We start from the raw sequence: 27,622 nt of genomic DNA, 5'->3' as shown, positions 1-27,622 counted from the left end.
TCCTGGAACATACCTTTTCCCGAAAATGTGTTTTCCAATTAACCAAAGAAATAGAAAAACAATGCCTGACAACATTCACTGTTTTAATTGAACTAATTCCCTGATTATAAAGGATACTCGTATAATACCCCACTTGTGGAAGAACTCACAAAATAAAGCAGAAATAGTGCCCCAGTCCAAGGATTTTGCTCTCCGCAGCACACATATACTTTGCACTCCATGAAGTACAAATTGAAGCTTGTAAGGCGTGAGCTGTTCCGCTCTGCTTGCTGTAGCTTTTGTACAGGAACAATTTGTGTTGTTTCTGGTGCCCTTCATTTTATGGTAGCTGTCTTACTTGTTCTCGCTGGAGCTTCAAATACTACTTTTCATGCTCCGGCTTAAAGTGTTGTATCAAAAGAGTTCAGTGTCTCGGTTCCCTCCTTACTTTTTTTGGTTTTACCAGTGAGGTCAAGATGCTCAGAACTCTACTTACTCTGAGGCCGCCCTAGTACAGCATTGTATTGCATGTCTTGCGTGCTGGGAGTCTCCTCTGAGTTCTGGTGATTTTCCCTATTGCTGCTCTCAGTGTCGCATTGGGGTCACATTTCAGACCTGGGCACCTCTTAAAAAAGTGGCCCACTTTCCCGGATTTCACCCATTTATAAAACAGCATTTGGCTAGTCTCAATGGGCTCCTTTTTAAAGAAATGTTCAATAAATTACATATTGTAACGCTCCTAGAGCCAGAAACATTGGTGAAAGCTAGAAACACTACCTTTTGGCTGGGCAGGTGAGGTGAAATGTGGCTATATTTGCCACCTGTCCATTTTTTAACTAGCATTACTGGTAATGTAATATCCTGGTCGTTGGAAAATGCTGAAAATCGTCTAATGCTGGTATTTTCTCCTCTGATCAATTCAATTCAATTTCAATTCATGAAGCTCTATTCGGCACATATAAAATGACCATAAAAGCACATACAAGAAAAAGGGGTCACACATAGTAAAACAATATACTTCAGATTTCAGGGCAGTGAAAAACCAAAAAATACAGACATGATTGTTTAAAAATGCATACTTTTCCTGATATTAGTACACTTAATTAAAAACGTTGCAGTAAAAAAAAAGATATCGACAGTTTGTAAGTTAAAAAGTAGACTCATTGTCTGATTAACTGTGCGTACGCCATGTTTAACAAACATGGGTTTCAGATAGGCAGTACGCATGTTCGTGTACAGTTTACAAAACAGTAGAAAGTGCATAGTGCTCTGTTTAGATACGCCATCACACATGCATGGCCCTAGTGGGTGTCTTTTGAGATTCGGCAAGGCCACTAGATGGTGTGCTTTTCCGAACCTCAGTCTAGTCAGCACAAACTTGTGGGATGGTCTTGTCACCCCTACCAAATAATTGGGGAAACCTCCATCTGTGATATAACGGTTATAGAACATAACAGTTGTTAGAGATCCATAGGCTAGAGCTCGTTTCTTTGATTTGTAAGTCAGGAATTTAGCTTTAAACTCTGTTTTAGGTATCTTAGAAGCTGCACCGGGGTCAGACAGGACATTTAAATCGAATATCTCAGAAAAACAAACAATGACATATTTTAACCAGGATATGTTTAAATGTTTATCCAATGAGATACAATCCTCAATAATCGATCTGTTAAAAGTTTTTTCTTCCTGAAGCCAAATTGACCGCCAAATCATAAGTGGTCTCAGGGATAACAGATCCGTTGAAAAATGGGCAAGCCAACCATCGCTCGTAATATTCGAGGTTAGCTCCGGCATTTTTTCATCTTTCAGGAAAGGGGAGTTAATGGTAGCCCACAACAAAGTGGTGTTAGATAATTCAGCGGCTTGGTTGAGAGAATCCCAGGCCAACTGCTGTAGCTGAGTCCTTCTCCGTTTCAGAGCACGCTTGTAGTCTGCTCTTAACATACTTATGAAATTCGCGTCCCTCGGTATTTTAACGAGTGCATTTTTTAATTCAATTAATAGCCTAGAACATGTGTGGTCCATATCGAACTGCCAAGCCAGGTCCTCCCTGGACCAGTAACAAGCATCATGGGACTGGTTTTGGTGCACCACCCTTCATCAGCCGGGCTAGATTGAATCCAGTGGCGCAGTGAGCACAGAACCCACATTTGGGCATACCCTTACCACTTAGGCCAACAAATGCAAAACAAATAATTGATGGACAGAATACTGAAAAAATCAAACATTCAACCAAGTCACAAGGATTTGGGTTTAATTCATGATTATTTTTCTCACTGCGCCACCCCAGTTTGGTCCCAGCCATATGCAAATCAGTCTTGACCCTGTTACTTATGGAAACAGTCCAGCCCGAACTGCCAAGCCACTGGATTCATAGAAAGTTGTCAGTTGTTATTCTTGTTATTTCCTTTAAAAGTATGGGGCATCCTGACCACCTTGTAACTCTGACCCCTGAAAAAGGGCAAAATCAAAAGGCTCACTTTGGTTCAGATCCAACATGCTTTGGTCCAAGAGACACTGCATGGTGACCACCGACCCAGCAATATGAAAATTAGTCTTGACCTTTTCCTTATGGAAACAGTCCAGCCTGAACTGCCAAGCCACTGGATTCAGAGAAAGTTGGCAGTTGTTATTCTTGCTATTTCCTTTTCCCGAAAACGTATGTGTCCTCAGGACTACGTTGGAACTCTGAACCCTGAAAAAGGGCAAATTCAAAAGCTCACTTTGGTTCAGATCCAACATGCTTTGGTCCGGGAGACACTGCATGGTGGTCTTTGACTTGCATGGCACGTAATTTCATATACCTATCAAAATTGGATTATTGTAATGGCTTGTACATGAACCTCCAGGACAAACTACTCAGAAGACTCCAATTGGTGCAAAATGAAGCAGCCAGATTGATTCTGGATATTCCTAAACATCATTCAGTCTCCTCAGACATCTGGGAACTACCTTGGCTCTAGGTCTGACAATGAATAAAATTTAAAACGCTCTGCGCGGCCCATAATGCCTTGTATGGAGAAAGACCAGAATTTTTATCGACACTTTTTAACTGGTATAGTCCAAACAGACACCTTCGATCTGCCAGTGCTAGAATGGTCACTACTGCAAGATTCAGGTAAGTGAACTGGGAAAGAAGGAGCTTTACCAACAGCCCAGCCAGGCTTTGGAACTCTCGTCCACCACATCTTAGGGCCATATCCACCATCCTCACATTCAGAAAGAAACTAAAGACATGGTTATTTAACAACTAGTAAATCCTGGCTTAGCATGTGTATGTTTAGCAAGTGCAAAGACACCTATGGGTAGACATGCACTATATAAATCTGTTTAAGATAAAATAACATACCCGGCTGGCAGTTTCACAAGCACTTGTCTATGTTTGAGGATGGCCACGAGCATTATCGATTTGTTCTCATCCTTGGCATCAGCAACACCCATTGGTTGTTCATGATAATCATCGGGGAGATCCAAGACAAGTGGAGTACAGGGTTATTCTTCACCAGTAACAAGTCTGACACAGTCTGACTGTGATCTCAATATTTCAGGCTTGATCCTTAATCCAGGTGAATGTGGCTCTGAGACTTCTTGGCTCATGCATACTCTTTGTCTTCTATAGCGGGTGACACACGAGAGTCTTGAATTGGGATATGAAATCCTAGTGGTCAAGTATCAAGGCCACCTTTCTAAGACCACTCAGGTCTTCTTGGTGGCTAATCGTTCATAATTTGTTTTGTGACAGGCTACTCTCCCTTTCCCACCCAGAGTGGACAGTGGTGATGGGCATGTCACTACTGGGCTGGGAGGGGGGGAGGTCACCTTTGGGAGGTGGAGATCAGTGGGCTATGTTCTCCAGTGGATGGTTTGCTCTACATAAACCTACTGGTGCTATGGGCCATTTGTCTAGTCCTGAAAGACTTTCTGCCATCCATTAAGGGGAAGCTGGTCGAGGTTCTCACAGTCAATACAATCATCCTGTCGTACTGCAAAAAGCAGAGCAGAGTGGGGTCCTGTGCCAGGAGACTTTCCGCCTCTGGAGATGGCTAGAGTGCCAGGGTATCTTTATGGTTGGAAACTACCTCACAGGGCCCTTGAAGGCCAGAATGCACAAACTAAGCAGTCATCTTCTGGCAGATCAGGAGTGACATCTATATCCTCTGGAGATGCCACATGAAGTCTTGCACCACTGGGAGAATCCTGTCAAGAACACACAGTGGCAAAAGTTCTGAACATTGCACAGGATACACTTGTTCCCCCAAAACCATTTGTGATGCCACAATGGTAACTATTCTTGGTCTTGACATTCATCTCGTACTCGCCTTCGGAGCCTATGCATAGCTGCTCGCTGCATCTTCTGACCTGGAAGACTATTTTCCTCATTGCAATAAAGTCATAGCATTGCATGAGTGTAGTGCAAACACTGTCAGAGTAACCACTGTACACAACTTTTTTTCTGGATAAATTGATTCTGAGGACTTGTGGCCTTTTTACCAAAAGTCGTAACTCCATTCCATGTTGGGCAATCCGTCCCTTGCATTTTTTGTTCCCCCAATACCTCGAAAAAAGAGTACAGGCTGTATTGTTGAGATCCAAATCAGCTTTTAGGTTTTAAATATATTGTACTAAGGACCAGCTTCTTGTTAAGTTCTTTAAAGCAAAAAAGGGGAAAACTGTGCAGAAGAGTCCCTTGATGAGGTGGATAGTACTCTCCATTAAGATCTGGCCTGAATTGGCCAGGAAGCAGTCCCTGGAATGTCTGAGGGCCCATTCCACCAGGGCCAAGGCTGATATCACTGTGTTGGCCTTGATAACTGCCAGACTGTGAGATATGTGTGGGTGTATACGTTCTCAAAGAATTATTGCCTTGACAGCCAGGTCCGGAAGGATGGTCACTTCACCCACTAAGTTGTTCAAGATTGTTTGGTCAGAGCCCAATACACAGGTTTTACACTTTTTGAAGTATGGTTTTCGTATTTATGCTAAGGTGAGGATTCTGCTGCTAGAAGTATACATCAGAAGAACAAGTTACTCACCTTTGGTAATGCTCTTTCTGGTAGATACTCTAACGCAAATTCCTCACTGCCCTCCCATCTCCTATTCTTCAGAGAGGTGTCTGTTTAAACATTTGCAAAGGTCCCAAGTTAATAGTCATCACATAGTTACCAACAATTGTTCACTTTCCTTAGAATGTGGAAAGGCAAAAGACAAGGAAATAACGTCAGCTAGCAGGGGTGGTTGTAATATGCATATGGAATCAGCAGGGAGCTACACAATTTCACATTGTAGCACTTCTACAAAATTCTCTTCATCGAGACTGGTGCCTGGGGGTGTTGTTATGTTTCCTAACCTAGGCCTAAGTAGCAAAGTGACTTTTTACCTACATTTGCTCTACCTTGCTCTGCATAATGGTTCTAGCAATGACCTTTTACGCAGTTATCTGTTAAATAAATGTCAATTGGGTTACTTGAAACTAGCCTAATTTATTATGCATGAAGAATTCTTAGCATCATATCTTAACCCCCTGGCATGACGTACATAACAGGATAAACATACTCTGAACAAAAGTCCTCACTATCTTGGAGAACAAGAATCTGAGCATCAGAATCACGCAGATACTGCAGTATTTTCCATTTTCTTGGGCTAGTACGCAGGCCATTTATGTTCCAAGAGAGGATTTTTAGCTTTTCCATGGGCAGACCGTCTTCTTCACCCCATATCTTATATCCCAAACAAAGGGACCCTTAATGTTGATACTGATATTCGCCTTTAGATATATAGTTCTCAAAAGCCCAAAAAAAGAAAACACAACTGAGCAAAAAATGAGGACTTTTAAAAAAGTTTTAACCCCCTGAAACCCCCCCTGAACACCCCTAATCCCACCCCCCTCCCATGGGAAACCCCTACTTTATCTATCTGGATAATCCAGAAGATAGTACCCCTGCTGAGTTCCCGTCCTATATGAGTTGGTATTTTAATCATACATAAAGGGGAGAAGAAGTAGAGAAGAGAACCATAACTATTTCAGAGAAAAGAGAGACAAAAACTTACTGACATGTTAGATACTATAGTGACCTAACCAGTTGTATGTATATTATATGTGTATTGTATATAATTTTTTATTTTTCTCCCTTTTCCCTTCCCTTTTTCCTTCTTTTATTTTATTTTCCCCCCTTTTTTTTCTTTTGTTTCCTTTCCTTTTTTTTCTTCCCTTTTCTTTTCCCTAATCCTCTTCTTTCCTTTTCTCCTTTACTCCTTATTTATCTCCTTTTTTTTCACCAATTCTAAGAGTATACAGACTTTTTCTTTTCTTCCCGGGAATACTGCTCTGCTAAGAGTTTTCCATAGCTTAGCTTGATGAGCCCTTACTCTTAGCTTTATCTTTTTCTTTCCCCAGGGACAACAACAATTCATCAGCTGCCTGTACTGACCTGATATTATGCATTGTGTTATTATGCAGGATTTTTAAGGCTGCCGGAAAAACTAATTGGGCTACTGCCCCTAGGCTCCTGAAAGCTTCAAGCCTTCTTCCAAACTCCCATTGTTTATCTAGCGTAGCCCTCGAGAGGTCAGATCTCATTTGAAAGTTAAAACCCTTCCCAGTCAATGACTTCTGCTTAAGTGCCAGGCCTAGGATAGTCTCCTTGAGAGTGTAAGTCTGGAAATTGATTAATATTTTCCTCGGCTTTGTTCTTTGAGGGTTTCTCCTGAAGGGGTCTCTGTGGATCCTTTGGATATCAACAGACAATTCTTCCAGTGATTGATCTAATTTCAAAGATTCCTTTAATAATTCAATGATGTATGACTTAATATCGGACCCCTCACTGCCTTCTGGAACGTTAGGAACACGGAGATTGTTACGACATGCGTGGTTCTCCAATGACTCCATTCTTTCCGACAGAATCTGGTCCTCCTTCCTAAGCTTCACTATATCTGTCTTGGCTTCATCCAAGTATAAAGAAAGACCCGTCAATGTGTCTTCCAGACCCTCTGTTTTTGATGCAAGGGCGTCTACTTTACTGTCCAAGGACTCACAAAAACTCAGTTTTTCAGTTTGAATGGAGGATGACGCCTCAAACCCTTTCTTGATGTCTACTGACAGAGAGGAGAACATTAGTTGTAAATATGAGGCCAGAGCTGGGTTAACCCCACTGCCGATATTGGTATCTGGAGAACAGCTGCCCCCCGCAGCTCATCCTCCTCTGTTAGTGCATTATTGTTTAAGAGCACTGATGATTGTGAGGCTAAATGAGATCCAGAGTGCGATTCAAACGATGGTATTGCCTTGTGTAACACTGAGGAGTGGAGAGCAGACGATGGCACAAAAGAATGTGGGGACTCCTCCACATAAGTAGTGTTAGAAACAAGAGAGGCAGTCGCCCCCTCCGCTAAGTTTTTGCTAAAAGCTGAAGAGCCAACTTTAGTGGTGGCTACCTCCCCCATATTCTCCACCATGACCACTGGTCCATCAACGTCTTCGGCCCAACTATGGGGGTGCGACTCCTCACTAAAGTTGCTACTGATAATGTCGCTCCCAACATCTTCTATTTTATCTTGCAACGCATTTACTATAGAGGGAACTATTTCTTCAGTACCTTCAGTTTCTGAAGTGCTTAATGCAGTCACCCCCGGTGAGTTCAATGAAGCCATTAGATGAGAGGTACTCTCTGAGAGCTGCTGATCTGAAATGCGCAATATCTGAGGAACTGCCTTAAAATAAGACCGTAACGATGGTGTTATTTTAGATCCGGAGTTGACTGCCAATTTGGAGGTTCTAGCGCTCCTTACTGATTTACAGGTAAGAGCTCGTTTTGCTTTAACTTCTCCAGTTAGGTATGAGGATATTTTCTTCTTTGAGGAAATGCCCAATACTATTTGACGAGAATCAAGTGCCCGATTACTGCTACTACTATGGGTTCCAGACCTTATGCCCAGCTCTAACCCTGATTTTCCAGTGTTGTTAGTCTCTTCTCTACTCGTGGTAGTACCCGCTTCCTCCCTTCTTCTATCTTTCTGTCTTATATCGAGTTCAAGAGGGTTACCTAGGGCAAGCGGAGAACCGAGGTTCTCTGAATCTCCAGGTTCTGACTCACGACCGAGTGCGATTTGGTCCTCTCGCTGATTTCGGACCTCCAGTCGTACAAGTCCGGCCGTTACGACCGCTTGCCCAAATCCAGCCTCAGTGGCCTCCTCCTCCTCCTCCTCCATCCTCTTTAGCCGCCCCTTACCGGTACGTATGAAGAAACTGGAACCGGAGCCAGAGCTGGAACTGGGACCGGGCCCCCCCGAACCACCTCGGGGTCCTTCTCCCACGACGGAGCTCCAGCGCTGCTATGTTCCAGAGCTGTAAACCTAAAACAGCCTGCCGCGAGCCTTGCGTGGATGACAACAGTGAAGGCAGTGAAGATATCGTCAGCAAAGTCGGCTTCGGGCTAAACTGGGACTGAAACTGCTGGGAGGGCGGGAGGAGCTCGGCAGAGAACGCCGTGAACGCACAGGGCCGGCACGCCCCAAGGACACGCATGACCTCTACTATCGTGGACTCTGCCGAGCAGACAAACGAAATGGTAATACCAGCGAAAAGATTAAAAAGGTCAAAAGTTTTTTGAGGTGAACTTAACTACATCTAGTTCACAACTAAATCCGCCACATATTGGCCGAAAGAAAAGGCGTTCTAATGTCGACAGGGAGACGGACGGGAAATCAGGTCGGAGCACTGCAGCAGCTCAGCTAGCTGCCGCCATGTTTCCCCCCACTGAAGGAGCAACAGGGCTACTTTGCTTAGTTACAAATATTGATTCAGGGTAATTTCCATAACTACAATCATAAATATATCGATCTAGGTAGACCCCCAAGGCTGCCCTTTTGATATAAAAGAACCGCACCTTCACTAGGTAGCGAGAGGAGACGCTACTACGCTGACACTGACACGGAGGTCTCTGCATGCCAAAGCTTCAACACACAGTGGTCTGACATCCCTTGCGTGGTGTCCAACTCATGACCAAGTCGGGGGTCCTTCATTCTCTCCCATCAAGTAATAGGGTTGGCTCTTTTCTATGGGATTCTTGGCTTCACACCCACATACATGTTAGGTACACTTAGGTAGGGTCCACATTGTAGAAGTATGCAAAGATTGCTGTTTTCCTATATGCCTGCATATATTCATTGCTTTAACACCGTGGTGGAAATGTTTATACTGTTCACTATTTTGGTGCTGCTTGTAACCTCTTACGTTTGTTTCTGTCTACTGATTATTGTAGCACATATGTTTTATAGTAGAATGGCGATGATTCAGTAAATATTTATTGAAAGCCTCCCCAAAGTTTATTCTGTGTATCTCTCTAAGACTAAGTGAGCAGGATTGACTGAGCGAAAAGTACTGTACTTCTTCCACGATCCCTGAAGGGTCATGGGTTGTCATGTTCAGTGGTTGCCAGAAACGATTTGCTCCTTGGTAAAGTTAGGGGGCTTATGGTGGTACTGTGAGCCAGCTGGTCTATAGGCTGACAAATCCTGCGGGGGGCCCAAAACCAGTCTTAGGTACCAAGCCCTTAGCTTATGTTGTCCAACAAATGCGCAGATGCTGTGTATTTTCATGAACTACACATCATGCCAAATGAGTAGTTCAGTCATGCTTCCTCACTGACTTCTACTCTCATTTAACCAGAGACGTCTGTAGTGAGAAGGGAAATCTGCTTTAGCTTAGTAGGTAGATCCTATGTATTAGCAGTGGGTTATTCAATATTGAAGGGATAAAAGATTCCCTCATTGTGCAAAACTTTATCTCTTTTCCTTTCTTCTTCCTCCCACAATTTCTGTCACTGGAGACGACAGTGGGAGTACAGGGAAAGAAGATCAGGAAGTTGTTCTTAACATTACAGAAAATTTAAGACATGCAGTTACTATGCAAATATTACAATTCAACCTTCCGGCAATGGGTAGTGGTGTTACCTTTGTGATTAAGGAACACAAGGCATTCAGAACAGAGGTATTCTAGGGTCAGATTCCCATCTGCAGATGCACGCACAAAGTTGTATCATACTTTATTGTAGATGACACACCTGAAGAACACTTTTCATATGTGGACATAGAAGTCCAGTTAACATACCAACAGCATAATAATTGGTGTAAAGGCACTCTCCCACTCGCCACAACAAATGTGAGACTCGGTCTGCTCAGCAGAGAAGGAGTAACCTGGCCGGTCCTAGCTGCTTACACACTGCATCCAGACATTGATACATTGTCAGCAGCAAAAATACATGCACGTTACAGAGACGTAGTAAAACTATATAGAAACCTTACACAGTTCGTAATGTGAACACTGACAATTCAACCTGTGTGGATTGCTCAAGCTGGTCAACCTCAATAGACTACACCAAATATAAGCCCACAAACCTTGAACACAGGTATGGGAAGAATTCCCACCATGCGGTACCAAATTCCGTTCTGAATAGCACAGAAAATAGCACAGCTTGAAGCAGTATTTCCCCATAAGGGCCGGCAGGAAAACACAGAATACTAATAATTTGCATGCCAATGGAGATAGCTCCCCCGATAGAGGATTGTACCACTTAGGGTTACAGTTTTCATCCGAGGATATTCTTGTTCGTACTCCAGAAATGCTTGTGTTTTCAATATAGAATCAAATGTGTAGTCTACATCTGTTGCAGTGAGAGAATTAGCCCATTGGAGCACCAGAACTCATGGTACTCCCGTCACAGCTGTTTTACTAACCCTGGGCGGAGTTTGCGAAGTTGCACTATGCGAAGCTAAGCCAAGTGCAAAAAAACTCTGTTGCACTACGCAGAGCTCCGCAAGCGGCGGAGTACGGTAGAAAAATGCAGTTTGCAGTGATTGCACAGTGCTGGATGCTTGTCCGCACTGTGCAATCATTGCGAACAACACCATGCACAGCGCAAGCTTACCTTTTCTGCCACTCAAGTAGATTTTTACATAGGTGTGTTCAAGTCCTTGCTCTTGGCTAACCCAAGACACGAAGTCTGTTGCACAGTGTCGTTCAGGAAGATCATTTGCTGTGGTATGAGGCATGCTCTAAATAGTTCCTCGGTTCCCTGAACCTGCCATTCTTTAGTCCCCCAGACTGATTTTATATCTATAGTGTCCTTTCTTAAGTCAAAACCCTGTTCAGATAGTTGGGGAATAAAGGAAGCAAAGTATATCTGTTTCGTGTTGGCAAGCATATTTTTCTTTGCAGATGTAGGTGCAAGCTTAAAACCCAGAAAAATAAGCAAAAGTCTGTGCAAACGTTTGTGAACTACCTTTCGATAGTGTTGGGCAATGTTCCCATTGGTGGTATGTGAAAACATTATGTGGGTTTACGAAATAAAAGAAGCAGTCCAATAATATATCCAGTAAGGAACATTTTGCATTCAGGGGCAGAGGCCTCTATTATCCTGGACCCTGGCCCAGTATGGGCAGGACGAGTAGATTAATACCCTTAATATTCCACTTCACAAACCTGGATTTGGTAGCTCTAACAAGTAGGGAAAGACAGTGTCCTGGCCCAGAGTGGAGATTTAGAAGTTGATGGATGGTTTCTTGCTCCGGTAGAATGGGTCATTGGATTCAAACACTAACGCAGCAGACTCTTTCAATGTATGCTTGCCTGGAAAGGGGGAGCAGGATGTAATTCTGCCACTATATGTATGGATGTTCCTAAGAGTAATTTACCTAGTTCTTACATACTTTGCTCACCTTCTTTCACTACATTGAATATCAATTTGGAAACTTTGGTCACCTCATCATCTTCAGAAAGTGTATTAAAATATCTTAGGCCCCGAGTAGAGGTCATTAGGTTCCAGGAGACCAACTTACACTCTCTCCTTATGGCTTGCACCATGGTGTCTTGGGGAAGAGATGAAAGCCTTCTAAACACTACCCCTATTAATCTATCCCATTCATATGAGGGATCACGGGTGAAATCCTCTCCCCCATATAAACTCAAAGGGGGAATTGTCACTTCATAGGCCTTTAGTAGTGGAATATGGAAATGCCCCCCAAATTGATTATTAAATCTTGATAGACAACTGGCCTGCAATAGGGCCTTCTGCTTGATATCATCCTGATGCGTATCCCAATTCAGGTTCCTCCTAAAGGTCAGACCCAAGTATTTATATTGGGCAACTTGCTCCACCTCCCTAAGTACCAACTGAATTCCTTTACCTTTTTTCCAAAAAACGAGATTTCGGTCTTTTCCAGGTCAATGTAAAGCTTGTTTTTCTTACTACAAGTTTATTATTTTTTATTTTATTTAATGAGTTTTATATAGCGCTGGCTAGACCCGTAGGTATAAGAGCGCTTTACATTAGATTACATAAAGTTACAAATATGATAACAATTAAACGTTACATCAAATAAGCAACACATTTAAGGAGAAAAGAAGGTGAGACAAAAATAGAGCAGAGACGGGGACGGGGAAAGTGTGAAGGGAGAGGATGAGTGAAAAGACATCAGGAGAGACACAGGGAAGTTCGCCCAGTGACCGACTGGGTAGGTGACGACCGAGGAGGGAATCCACAGCTAGTCTCCCCTATAGCTAGCAAGGTAGCTCCATTGGGCATCAGTCAAAATAGCTAGGTCTCCACAGACGAGGGAAAGTTCACAGAAGAATGTCCAAGTGTTTAACAGCAAGGAAACAGTGAACAAGATCGGGAGAGGGCAAAGGTCCAAAACTGGAAATTAATAGAGCGGATAGGGGTAAGGGGGTAGAGTGAAGGGGAAGGAGGGTGCTTAGAGGTCAGGTGAGAAGAAGGAGAGTCTGTCCAAGACCGGCTGGGTAGGTGTCGGAAGGGAGTCCACAGCTCATCTCCCCTATGGCTATCAAGGTAGCTCCACCGGGCATCAGTCAGAATAGCTAGGTCTCAACTGTTGGTGGAGAGTTCATGGAGCAACTGTCCTGGAGGATGAGCTGAAACAGGGAAGGGTGAAAGCAGATCAGGATCAGACCTGTGACCAGGTATTTTAGCCCAGGCCACATAGAGCATCGAGGAGGGTCTTACTGAGGTGGCCATCTTGTAGACGGGTAAGGGGGATGAGTCATTGATGTTCGATTTCGGTCGATTTCCTCTAATCACTATGACCCAGAAGGAAAGGGGGTGCAAGCTGAAAACAGCAGATCAGCCTGAGGAACAGTGCCACGGAGCAACGGTGAGCTGGGCGCTGTAGCGGCATGGACTTAGCACTAGAGTGGTAGCAGTCGCCATCATAGGGTCAGGCAGCATTGAGGGTCCGATCGGCGTGCAGCACAAGTTGACTCAGATAGTAAATACCTTAAATGTTATCTGGTGAGAGGCTGGGTGGGTGTACCGCTATACTGGAAGCTCTGCTGAGAGGTACGATTGAGCTTCCACCGTCATATACACGCTGCGTACATTTCTTCCGGAAACTTCCAGACAGCACAATTACTGGGTGGGCAGTGAAGTGTAATGGAGTCCAGGAGGGTGTGCATAGAATTGCCTCTCCAGGGTAGCCTCTGTGTCTCCCCGCCGCTGCTTCAATTGTTATGGGGAACACTGCTTTAAGGCTCAAAGTCTTCAAAACTGCAGCGCTGTTTACGATGGCAGTTGGGCACCATCTTAGGGTCAGGCACAACTGATAATGGTTGGTTCTGTTTGCAGGAACCTTACACCCGGGGGTAGTGGGGGCCTCTCCCACTCTGCTGACCTGATGGGGGAATGCAGGATCCGGCCTCTGGGAGCACGGAGTTTCCGGGCTATTACGCAGAGTACATCGGTCTGGGTGCAGCCGAGTGTTGAAGTCTTGATCGGCGATCCGGTGGGGTCCCCTACTAATGGCTGCTCTTCAGTGCCCTCGGAGCGTCCCGCGTCGCCTACTGATGGCAGGTAGGAGGACCAAGGCGATCGTGGTTGCAGCGATGTGTTGGCTGGTCGGGGGCTTCCATCTCTAAGCACGCGTGCAGGTCCGCATCATGTAGCTCTGCAGCATTCTGTTGTCTGAGGCAGTAGTAGGAAGTGTGCAAACTCTGTTGTCCAAGGTCTTCGTGAGATCTCTTCAAGACAGACCCATCTTCATCCGAGTTGTGCACTGTAGAAGTGGATATCAATAGCGCTTCAACTTTTTCTCGGGCGGAGACTTGTGCAGCCAGCCGCAGCAGATCACCTCTCCGCCGCCGCTTCCACTGGAGGAGCTCATGGCGGAGGAGTCACCTCACACGCATCCCGCTGCCGCTCTCGGGCCCAGCAGGGATGGCAGCTCGGCAGTGTGCGTATCCCTCCTGCAGCCGCAGTAACATCCCGGACCGGCCGCTCCTCCGCCCAGAGCCCGGGCTCTCCACATGCTCCTCACAGGCGGGTTCCCAGAGCCCCTCGCCTTTCGTTACACCTGCCGCGAGGCTGTTTGATGCGAAAGCATCTAATTTCCTCCACAGACCAATTCGAGTACAATCCAGTAGTACCAGATCATCTGCATGTAGCAGACAGTCAATGTGATATTTTCCGACTTTGGGGGAAAAAGACTTGGATTGGGAAATAAAAGCAGGAAGGTCTGCTAAAAATAGATCAAAAAGCAGGGGTGCTAAAACGCAACCTTGCCCGAGAGCATTCTAGATGTAGATTCTTTAGGATAACCAACGCGACTTGCCTAGCTCCACCTGGGCTCAATTATCAGAATGCAACGGTTGAAATACAGAAAGAAAGTTTAACGGGAGCTCCCAGGCAGCCTGTTTCTCCCAAAGGGTATCTCCATCCACTAAATCAAAAGCTGTCCTGAAGTCTACAAAACAACAGCACAGCCTTTGATTTACCTCCAGTCCTTCCGAATATTGGCGAAGCAATGATCTATAGTGGAATGACCCTCCCGAAAGCCCCCCTGTTCTATTGGTATTCTCTTAGTTTCAGAAGCCCAGTATTCTAGTTTGGATAAAATAATCTTAGAGAAGATCTTTAGCAAAATATCCAAAAGGCTATTTCGCTACGTCAGGGCTTTTTACAAACAAAAATTCTGTATCAATACAATTAAAAAACAATTATACAAAAACAAAGTGTACACAATTAACATGATGTATGTCCTTTAAGGATCTACCTCTTTAGTCGTCATGCTCCTATTTAACAACACACTCAAATATCAGTAACATGTAATCAATACTCTAATAGGTACAGATAATAGAAAAAAGGACAATACATTTTTTCATACATTCCAATGAACAGAAAAAACTGGACTTCATAAGGTATGCCAGTGAATGGACCATTCAATGACCACTTTTTTTTATTTACAACGATCAACCTCTGACCAGTATAAGTGAATGAATAGATCCTAATACTATAAAACTTTTCTTCATGAAGTCTTATTTAATAGAACAAATTATTAAGCAATTTATATTACCTCTTGAGTATATATTTATATGTGTATGAAGTTTGTGGGCTCTGGAGATCAGCCTTAGGACTTGCCTGCTTCTTCTTAGGGACTTTTTTTCTGTTCAACAGCCTCTATTTAAATGTCTTGATAGAAAACGACCAGTAGAGGTCAGTAAAATACCAGAATTTCTTCCTGCTTGTTTAACTGCCTCTATTTAACTGTCTTGATAGAAAACGACCAGTAGAGGTCAGTAAAGTGTCAGAATTGCTTTCTGTTGAGGGACTTTCTTTTTTTAATTTTCTGGCAACTGCCTCTGTTTTACTTTCTTGATAGAAAACGACCAGCAGAGGTCAGTAAAATACCAGAATCACGGTAACACTCTCAAGTTTCGAGTCCATAGAAATTGTCTTCCATGAGCACCTGTAGACAATAATATCTTTTTCAAATCTTGTATTTTCAGTAATATGACCACCAAAGGCCTTGATTTTATACTAAAAACAAAGCTTTGTACTATACCATTTTCCACTGAAAGGCAAAAGCATGTGTTCCCATACCTGGCATGTCACGCAGTTTGGTACATTGCTTGTTTAAAAATAGGTTTCATTATAGACCCTTTCCAAGAAAAGTGGTAACGGACAGACATGGCAATCCAACTAAATAGAGAGGAATAAACTGTAGCCCACTAAACACTATTTATCTTAAGTATTACTGCTGGATTTTATCTGGGCCAGAGGCTCGGGAGAGCTTTACTCTCTTAATGACAGCTTTTACTTCCTTTATGTAAATGGGGGTTTTCACCAAGAATTCTTTGGAATCTATCTGAGCCAGAAGAGCCCCCATTGACATATATCAAGTAAGTAGCCCACTGCTCTTCCGGGATCACACTAACAAGGGTACCCCTATTTGGAGCACTGAAATTGTCAATTTTCGCCCAAAACATTTGCTCCTCCTTGAAGAGGATGATTTTCTGCATCTCCTCCCACTTCTATGGTAGAAGGTGGCTTTTTTTTGCCTGCACAAGAGATTTATATTGAAGTTAAATCTTAGCCAGCTCCTGGTAGGCTAGAGAGCCTGACTTACGCTTGGCGCTTTTGGCTCTCTGTCTCACCAATCGCTTCAGCTCTTGACAGTCAGAATCAAACCAGCTATCCCTCTTGGGACGAGGGTTTGCTCGCACACCCTTCTCACTCATCTTTACTATGATACAACCCAAAATGTGGCGTACAATTGTATTGTACCACCCAATAATATAGTCACCATAGATGGGGATGGTATCAATCTTTTCCACTAATTGAAAGGTGGCTAACTGTTGGAGATAAATAGAGTTCAAGTGTGCTGAAAGCCTATGCAGATAGGACATTCCTAGAGGCAATACCCTCTCAAGGGGCACTGGCTCACACAAGTCAAGGATGGGAAACAGCCTTTACAACGCAACCATACATCGCACTACATTTACAGCACAGTCATTACATTGCAACATCCTTTACAACGCATGTCACTACAATGCATCCATTACATTGCATGTCACTACAACGCATCACACTACATTGCATGTCACTACAACGCAGGCATTACATCGCATGTCATTACAACGCATACCATTACAACGCATAGTACCCCTGTGTGGTAAATAAATAAATAATACCTCTCTTTTTGACTAGACATATATCATAACAGATAGCTCAATAAATAAGAGTCAAGATTCGAGGTAGTAGGAGTTTCGCAGGTTTATTACAGCATAAGGACAGGAACAGGACAACCTGCATAGGAATAGGATGACAGGGCCCAGCAGCTGCTGGGGCTGGGTCTGGGATGAGCGCGCTGACTTTTAATAACAATACATGAGCATATATACATAACGCAAACACATAGCATTACATTGCAGTAGGCGTAGCAGTGGGTGGAGCAGAAGGCGTGACGCGTAGCAGTCGCGAAAGATAAGGGCGAAAGTAGGTGTAACTGGGCGTATACATAGACATGTGATGCAAACGTAACAGAATATGTCATGAATGGGGCGGAAACCATGGAGGGGGCTACCTAAGGAGCCGGGACCTCTAACCTGATAGTGCGCGCAAACTAGAAATGACGTATCACTAGGGGAAGCTGGGGGCTATGAACTCTGTGCTAGGAGCAGAGACTGAAGTCTGGAGAGTCAGGGCGACGTGTACCTAAACAGTATCTAGTATCTGATGTTTAGAGAACATGTTGATATAAACTAGAAGTCAGGAGAGGAAAGGCTAACTTGATTCTAAGACTGGACCATGCATTATTCTACATGTAGTGCGTGATGAAGAATATTAAATGACCATTAAATGCAGTATTTCTCTAACGTGGAGACGTGAAGGCTAGACAATGACGGAAACTATTGATGCAGTTCAGTAGCTTAGGAATGCAGAGGAGGAGGACTGAACTGATAACTGGAATCATAACATATTCTTGGCAGACTCAGAGACTGAGCCAGGCTGGGCCGGGCACTGCGAGGCAGGAAGTAAGTGAAGGGTCGAGGATACAGGTGGGGGCTGTATCGCTCCTCAGCGAAGTGTCAGGAGACAGGAGCTGAATCTGGTGTCCGGGCCCTTTTGAGGCCTAGAAACGGGGACTTTATAATAGAATAACGTGCACACTGAGAAACGTGGCAACGTAGCTTTACATAGGCCTGATATTCGTAGTATTCACGAGGACTGGAAACTGGCATACTAGAGGTGGACACAACTGTAATTGCGTCATTAATGGGGAATGCATATGCATATTTAATCATGCACACATAACATATGTTGGATGACACGTAGGGACACAGAACATGGCAAAATTTACTTTTCCACATTCCCTCCTTGTCACTACGTTTCCATCAGGAAACATCAATATTCATGATACCGTCTATCATTTCATACAGTATCATTTGCTCGTCTCGAATTATCCTGGAACGGGATTTAGAACGGGGCTTGGGACTAGGAATACAAGAGGTAGCACAAATGCCGCAAATCGCAGGGCCACATTGTATACAGAGGCAGCAGCTGAATATGATCGCTACTGCAATACCTAGAAAGGACAATATTTTCCATCCCCATGCGGAAATTATATTCCAGAACCAACCGGACCATGTCCAGGTGCCTGGGTCTTGGTGTAACAGATGGGCAATTTTATGGAGTCTGGTTATAGCTGAATAAACAGACGGCGCGTTATTTGGAATGAAAATGCAGCAACTAGATCCGATGACTCTACAGGCCCCGCCCCTATCGGCCAGTATGACGTCAAGGACGAGACGATTCTGTAAAACGACAAATCTCATAGCAGATTGCTCTTCAGTTAAGTTACCTAGAGCAGAGGCAGTCTCATTTACTACAGCTTCGAGGGTTCTTGTTAACCTACGGATCAGTTTACTATTCTGGATAGGTCCTATAAAGAAAAAGAAACCTCTGTTGAAATCTGTATACTGTTCTAGAGCAGTTTCAGTATAATCGACAATTGGGGACTCCCTTTTATGTCTAATGTGTACTAGATGTGTATTCCTATGATAATCAGGTGGGGCTAGAAAAATTGGTGGCAGTAGGAAGGCAATGTAACAGGTTCCCTCCCAATCGAGGGGCAGACGAACATATGCAGTTTGACCACAAATAAAATAAGAATGACGTGAAGCTTTGAAGATAGATTTCCCACTGTCACTATACTCGACAATAGTAGTACAATCACTATGTCCTACGTGTATGGAACCATAATTTCGGACACATAATTCGCCTTTGACTGGTAGTACTGAAATAGCAGGTAAGTCTGGAGTAGTATCAGACTGAACATTCAGGACCATGAAATTCGACGAATAATTACCTAAATTATATACTTCATTTTCTAGATCCAAACCTGTTCTGTGGGGAAGACCTTGCTTGTCTGGAAAGCATGTACTGTTAAGAAAAGACATATCTGTTGAGGATGACGTTAACGTGGACCATGCTCCACACGAACCATTATGTGAAAATGGATAAGGAAAAAGTGGCAGAACTCCCTTCGGTGTCTGGAAAGGGGGGAGTCGACCACACACCCAACAATTAGTGGCATTGCTGGTCTGGTGTGAGTAATGTAACATGCGGATAAATGAGTTATTTCGCATAGCGAGGCGGTAAGAGAGTTCATGAGGAGGCAGATCACTAAACGTGTGCTCTACTGTAGCATTAGCAGACTTATTTACATGAAGAACTGGGAAATACAAGAAAAATGCATAACTGGTGCAGGAAATCATAAGGCTGAGAAACAATATGAAACATAGAAAAACGATACATCGGATTGAGTTTTGACTAACTCTCTCATTATGGGGGTCTATTTTATACATGTCAGAAACAGTCTAACCGTTTCACCTAGGGGAGGACTTAGACAATCAAACTGACTGACTTATTTTACTAGACCGGAGTTTTAGCTTGTACTCCTGTTGCGGAGTTTTCTCTAACAGGGGAGGGGTTGTAGCAATGTCTTTTGCGGGACAGTCCTTGAGAACAATATTTTGGCAATCCTTCAAATCCTGGGAAATGTTCTTTAAGACGGGTTTCAGTCCATTAAAAAGTTTGACATGAGAAAGGTGTACCCAGCCTTTGCGTCCTTCCAACTTCACGGCTGTACGGGTGGTGAGGAGGACCTGTCGGGGCTCTTTCCAACGAGGTTCCAGCGGACTTGATCTGTCAAAGTTGCGGACCATCACCATGGATCCTGGAACGATTTCATGCGGTGCCACCTCGGTTTTGTCTGGAAATGCGGCAGCAACCTGTGAACGACATGAGTTGAGGGCAGACATCAAGGAAGCTAGGTAATCTGTCAGCATATTACTTGAAACATCGGTAATACTTCGGGGTCTAGGAGTACCCCACATATTAGGGGGGCGGCCGAAAACGACCTCATACGGGGACAGACCTGATCTGGAATGTGCGACCATGCGCATATAAAATAAAGCGACTGGTAGAGCTACTAGCCAGTCCACACCTTTTTCTTTACACACTTTTGCAATACGGATTTTCAGGGTCTGGTTATGTCTCTCCACGAGACCGGCTGCTTCAGGATGGCGTACACAATGAAACTTCCACTGGTACCCTAATAACAGGGAAACATGCTTCATGAGTTCAGATGAGAATGGCTGGCCGTTGTCAGAATATACGACTCTAGGGAGTCCATAACGGGGGAAGAACTCACGAACCAACTGCTTGGCAGTGGTCGCGGCTGTGTAATCTGGGACTGGATATGCTTCTGTCCACCTGGACAAAGCGCATACAACTACAAGGACATACTTGAAACCTCGACATCGCTCCATCTGAATATAATCCATCTGGAGGACTTCAAAAGGGTGGTCAGGGGGCTGGAATCCACCTTGTTCCACCGGGACACTTTTACCTGGATTAAACTGACAACATATCATACAGGTACGGACTTTCTGCTTGGCTGCAGCTCGTAAATGCTTGTTAAACCAAATGTTCTGGATACTGTCTAACATAGCTTTTTCTCCTAAATGTGCTGGACTATGTGTTGTATTGATAATGACTTGAACCATAGAGTCGGGGAGAAACCATGTGGCTCTACCCTTCGTTAACCATCCTTGATCTGTCTGGACCCCTCCTTGTTCGGACCATTTCTTGATTTCTTCAGGAGTAGCATGTAACTGTATGTCTATGACATCTTGTGTAGGGTCCTTAACTGTCATACATGTGGTCGGATCTGGAGTATGTGTCTGATTAACTGGAATGTCTAGAGTCTGTGCTGTAAGCTTGGCTGTGCGATCTGCTAGATCATTACCTTGGGAAATAATGTCAGTAACTTTCGTATGTGCTTTGCACTTCATGATAGCAATAGATGTCGGCAAATGTATGGCATCTAACAGAGCTTGAATAAGGAGACCATGCTGAATCTTGGTTCCATGAGAAGTCATGAAACCTCTCTCCTGCCAGAGCACTCCGAAGTCGTGTACAACTCCAAATGCGTAACGTGAATCTGTGTAAACATTAACTTTCTGGTTCTTGGCGTGTATACAGGCTTGTGTCAGAGCAACTAGCTCTGCTGCTTGAGCGGACAGGGTGTCAATGCGGTGTGTCTCAATAACTTCAGTGTCAGTAGTCACTGCATACGCAGCGACTAGTTCTCCTGTACTTGTTCTCATACATGAACCATCCACATAAAGTGTCAGGTCGGGATCTGGTAACGGAATATCTGTCAGATCTTGTCTTGGCTTTGTCGTAATGTTAACTACTTCCACGCAATCATGTGTGGCAGAATTTGAATTAACTGATGGTAACAGTGTAGCAGGATTTAAAATGTTGCAGCGTCTGATTTCTATGTGTGGCTGGAACAGTGTCAATTCATAACCTGTTAAACGTGCAATTGTCAAGTGCTGAGTTTGTGTTCGGTTTAAAAGAACTTCCACAGAATGTGGAACTTGTACTGTCAAGGAGTGTCCTAAGACTATGGAATCACTTTGTCTGATTGCTAGTGCTGTGGCTGCAACTGACTTGAGGCACGCAGGCAGAGCCTGGGCTACAGGATCTAATGTGCTCGAAAAATAAGCACAGGGCTTGTATTGTCCTGCTTGATCTTGTGTGAGAACAGATAATGCTGTACCTTCGCGTTCAGTAACGAAAAGTGTAAAAGGCTTACTGTAGTTCGGTGTTGCTAGAACTGGAGCTTGGCATAGGGCTTTCTTTAACTCATTGAAACTAAGTGTATGTTCAGATGTCCAAGGGAGGACAGTCGATACGGCTGCCTCCTGTGTCGTTAACTGTATCAGTGGTTTGGCTAGAAATGCATACTGAGGAATCCATTGTCTACAGTAAGAAGTGAGGCCGATAAAAGCACGTACCTCCTTCTGGGTCTTGGGCTGAGGAAGACTCGCTATTAACTGGATACGGTCTGGTGTCAACTGCCTACCCCTCTTGGACAGTAAGTGTCCTAAGTAGACCACTTGCTGGACACAGAATTGAAGCTTCGAAGGGGACACCTTGTGCCCCATCTCGGCTAGGAAATACAAAACTGTAAGGGATGCTCGCTCGCAAGCACGTTCAGAACGGGCTGTGATCAGTAGATCATCGACATACTGGAGCAGGGCAGTGTCAGTTGGCATGTGAATGTTGTCTAGTTGTCTCTTGAGTGCTTGACTGTAAATACTAGGACTTTCTGTGAAACCTTGAGGAGCTCGTGTAAACATATAGCTCCTTCCATTTAAACAAAATCCGAAAAGGAACTGGCTGTCTGGATGAATTGGAACACTAAAAAATGCGTTCTTGAGGTCTATGACAGTGAAGAACGTGGCTTCGGAATCAATGGCTGTCAATAGGGAAGAGATGTCTGGGACAACTGGGTACTGCGGAATAATACATTTATTAAGCTCTCGTAGGTCAATCACTAATCGATATACTGGGGGTGCATTTGGATCAGTACGTTTCATGACTGGAATGATCGGAGAATTACATACGTTGGAGTCAGTTTCTACAACCACTCCTTGAGCCATGAGCTCGTCAATAATTTTGGATAAGGCTGCTACAGCCTCAGGTGGCAATCTGTACTGTCTGATTCGTGGTAACACTACACCTGGCTTGAGAGTCACACGATAGGGTGTGATTTGCATGTAACCTACATCAGTTGGACCTTGCGCCCATAAGTGCTGCGGAACATTAGACAGTCTTGAATCAAAATCTCGTAATACATAGTGACCCTTGAAGTCACGTAGGAACAATCGTATTCCCTCTGGGGAACAGCATATAACTGCACCTAACTCTTTCAGTGTCTTAATGCCTAATAGGTTTTCTGGACATGACTTAGTAAGTAACAGATCAGTAGTGCGGGACAATGGACCTACTTCTAGAGTAACTGGCTTTGAAATCTCATTTACGATAGGTTTTCCTGAAAATCCAAGGGAAACATTTCTTGAGCCTGAGAGCGGAGCCCCTGGAACTTCGGCGTGACTAATTGTGGTCCTACTTGCCCCTGTATCAATCAAAAACTTTCTGTCTTTCCCTAATACTTGACTATGAACATAGGGACCTTCTTGATCTACAGGTATCTCTATGAGAGGCAAGCCTACCTCCCTCTCTAGGCTGTTTCATGAATACTGCTGGTACTCTGGATACTCAGACTGTGCATACTGGTACATCTGCGATGTAACATGCTGTGTTGCAGCAATAGGCTGCGGTGCGGTAACTGTCTGTGGTGCATTCTGTGACTGAGGAATCTGGGAAACTTGTTCTTGTCTAGGCGGACGTGGTCTTTCTTTAGTCTTACCAGTAGCTATGTTGTGTTTCAGAACTGCACACTCATTTATGAAATGACCTGGCTGTTTACAATAATTGCAGTTCCCTTTAACGGGAGCTGCAGGATGACTGGCTTGATTCGGACCCCTCTTCTGACTGTCTTGAGGAACAGATTGTGCAACTAGTACTTTCATTTTCGTGTCTTTCATACGTTTTCTTTCGTGTTCTTGCTCTTCTCTGATTCTATTCTGGTGGTATTGAAGCATCTGCAACATCTGGGACGGGGTATTAGCTTGCCAGGTACTTTCGACTTTCAAAACTCGATTTTTAATTTGTGGACTTGAATTCTCGACTAATTTGGTAACAAAAAGGTGAGGGTATGACTCACTACTTGTCTTGAGGCCACTGTTGATGCTAAAACATTTTTCAAATCTAGAATAAAAATCACTAATATCCTCATCTTGCTTCTGTTTACAGGCTGAGATTGCATCCCAGTCTTCTTTTCTAGTTGTCAATAATCGGGGTAAAACTTGTATCAATAATTCTGGTAATTCTTTACATTTATCTCCAAGGCCGGTACCTGGTACTCGTGCCTTGTCTTCAGCTTCTAGAACTGCCCAATCGATCTTTTTCTCTCCCACCTCCCATTCTTTTTCCTTGAGCTTTTCATACACCCCTGCGGGCAGCAGAACCTTTAACATTTTAATTATATCTGGGTATGTGTATTCTCCCATGCGGAGCATGTCTTTTAATTCTCTATGGAACCCTGCTGGATCTTTGTCATGACAGGGAATTAATTTCTTCATCTCGAGGAGTTCCATCTTTGTAATCGGAGTGTATACAAACACTCGTTGCATTTCGCCACCCGTTCCTTTAACTGGGTGGACTTCTCGTAACGGATTCTGTCTCTCCATGTAAAATGGTTTACTTTCTGGAGGTGAGACATGAACAAAATGCGGGTTCAAAAACGTTCTATATTTGTGACGCTGTTCTAAAATGACACTAATTAAATCGGTACCTAGACCTTTCCATCTATACTGGAGTAACTCGTTCAGGACATCATGTAACGGACCTGGATCAGAGTGTTGACCCTCATACAATGTAATGAGGTGCTGAATCATATACATACCCACCAGTCGTTGTTCGGCTGGGGGCATTTTCAGAAACATTTGTGCCACTATTTCGTCTGGAAAAGTGGTAGAATCAGTAATCCATCGGACTGCTGATCGGGCTAGTTCTTGTTCATGCATGGTACTTAACTCACTGTAACCGATTCGTGATTTCAGAATGTGATCGGTAGCTTGGAATACTTGTTCTAGTGAACCTTGTTCTGGTGCTGGAGAATGAAAAATAGACTTGTGTTCTAGGCGTAAATGGCGATCTGGAAATCTAGATTTTCCTACATACGCTATTCTGGCGGGATTCTCGTCCTCTACCTCTTCAGTATCAGAGTTACTTTCTTTCTCGCTTACTTGTGCTGCTTTACGTTGTTCGTGTATCTTTATTATTTCTCTACGGATTTTCTTGTACATACTCTCCATAGCACCGACGGTCTTGTGCTTACCCTCGGCTATATTATCACTCCACCTTGTCAGGGTTTTCATTTCGGCCGGATCTTTAGACGGGTAATCTTGTTCTCTTATTAGACAATTGATCAGAAACTTTAATATCATGAGCTGGATCTCGGCTTTCCTTTGAGACATGGCCTCGCTAATACTTTCTGGATCATCCCCTGTACGGATGAAACGATATATTCTGTCTAGATCTTCTTTCATATTCGGTAAGGTGACTAGATACTCGGCCACCTTTCTTACGCGGAATGAATATAAAACCATATTATCCTCGCCTGGGACTGGATCATAGCCGCATTCGGCAAGGGATTTTCTTATTTCTGCTACAGTCTGATGTCTGGGCGTACGCTGTGACGCTTGTGCATGTAATTCGGCTAACGTTAAACGCTTGTGTGGCGGCGGGGTTTGAGGAGTACCTCCCCCTGCGGCCCCTAAACTGGAGTCTAGGTCTACTGAGGCTCTTCGTCCTGGCAGAGTGGGAAATGGAAATGCAGGCTGGACTTGTATGGCGGGCTGGACCGGGGGTACCGTAACAGGCACTCCGATGTCTGGAGGAGCGGGAAGTGCCTGATTTACAGGGACTGGCGGGGCGCGAACAGGATTTGCATATTCTGGGACTGTGTCGTCCAAATAGGACGAAATAAAAATATCAGCTGCGGTCTGTTTGTGACGTAGCTTGGTCGGAACTAATGGTGGCGGGAAATTACTGGATGCCTCTGGGGTCGCTTTTGGCAAGCCCTCGGCAAGGAGAGGATACATACCCCTAATAAGGGCATGCCTCTGTCTGTCTGACTGTTCGGCTTTGACTTGTTCACCTATCTCGATTAGTTCTTTTTCTTGTGCTCGTTCTAAGGATTCTCTACTTAATTCTGACTTTCTGATTTCCTTTTCAGTTCTTTTATGAGATTCTTTACGCCATAACTCGATGGCATCTTTCTGTGACTGTCTGGCTTTCTTTTTCCATAATGCCTCTTCTACTCGCATGATGCACTCGGCATCCCATGTACCCGATACGGGCCATCTATACTTTTCTTCTAACTGTTTGGTATACTCTACCCATAAATCTAGATACAATATGGCGCTTATGCCATGCTTCTGATACATAAAATGACCTGGACTGTCCCTCGGCGGAACAGGAACTGCTTCTTCTAACAAACCCTTTCTAGTTTTTAGCTGACGTAATCTCGAAAAGAGAGACATTGTAAACTTGAATCGGAACACAATACAATACACGAGGAACAATAACAATTGGGAGAACAATTCAGGCATACCACGACATTGGAAATACATTGAACAACATCATAACATAACAGTTCGGACAGAATATTACCTGGAATACTGAGAACAGAAACACAAGAATTTCTCGAGAACGGAACAGACTAGAGTTACTGGATGCACTGCTGAAACAGTACGGAACATACCGGTCCCATAAAGGGACGCATCAAGACCCGTATCCACCTAGATGAACACTTCGTTTGTGAGTCTGTGTACCACCAACCCACGGACCAGAGTCAATTTAGATTGACCCTGTCTAGATACTACCCAAGTAATGGTACTCACCGGGCAGCAAGAACGGAAAGCCTCGGATCGGACTGGACTGCTACGACGACGGACGACGAACTTCGGACTTCAGTTACGGGTGGGCCTCCGGATACCTCGGACCTTGGACTCTTGGCTTGGGCTCTGGTCGGGACTCGCCGCGTTCCTCCACCGTCTCGTTTGGATGCTGGACCGCCTCCTCCGTCTCCTCCGTGGGCCTGAGGGATACTTGAAGCAGAAATATCTGCCGGTGCACAGAAGAGTTCCGTCACGACTGCAGAGGGTCAGGGGGTCGGCGTGGCTTCACCGACGCGTGGGGAAAGGGCAAGTCCCTATTCGGGCGCCATTATGTGGTAAATAAATAAATAATACCTCTCTTTTTGACTAGACATATATCATACCAGATAGCTCAATAAATAAGAGTCAAGATTCGAGGTAGTAGGAGTTTCGCAGGTTTATTACAGCATAAGGACAGGAACAGGACAACCTGCATAGGAATAGGATGACAGGGCCCAGCAGCTGCTGGGGCTGGGTCTGGGATGAGCGCGCTGACTTTTAATAACAATACATGAGCATATATACATAACGCAAACACATAGCATTACATTGCAGTAGGCGTAGCAGTGGGTGGAGCAGAAGGCGTGACGCGTAGCAGTCGCGAAAGATAAGGGCGAAAGTAGGTGTAACTGGGCGTATACATAGACATGTGATGCAAACGTAACAGAATATGTCATGAATGGGGCGGAAACCATGGAGGGGGCTACCTAAGGAGCCGGGACCTCTAACCTGATAGTGCGCGCAAACTAGAAATGACGTATCACTAGGGGAAGCTGGGGGCTATGAACTCTGTGCTAGGAGCAGAGACTGAAGTCTGGAGAGTCAGGGCGACGTGTACCTAAACAGTATCTAGTATCTGATGTTTAGAGAACATGTTGATATAAACTAGAAGTCAGGAGAGGAAAGGCTAACTTGATTCTAAGACTGGACCATGCATTA

At 44.3% G+C, this 27,622-nt stretch overlaps 1 protein-coding gene across 1 annotated transcript in view; it reads left to right on the top strand.

Moving 5' to 3' along the window:
- Window positions 1-27,622, top strand: part of LOC144828412 (uncharacterized) — a 2,343,931-nt gene that overhangs the window by 404,663 nt on the left and 1,911,646 nt on the right. The gene's annotated exons all lie outside the window — the stretch shown is intronic.

The sequence above is a fragment of the Lissotriton helveticus genome, chromosome 4_1 (assembly GCF_964261635.1).
Source record: "Lissotriton helveticus chromosome 4_1, aLisHel1.1, whole genome shotgun sequence".
In the NCBI taxonomy this organism is placed as follows: domain Eukaryota; kingdom Metazoa; phylum Chordata; class Amphibia; order Caudata; family Salamandridae; genus Lissotriton; species Lissotriton helveticus.
Note: the sequence above shows the minus strand (reverse complement) of the source record. Positions and strands in the feature narration are given on the sequence as shown.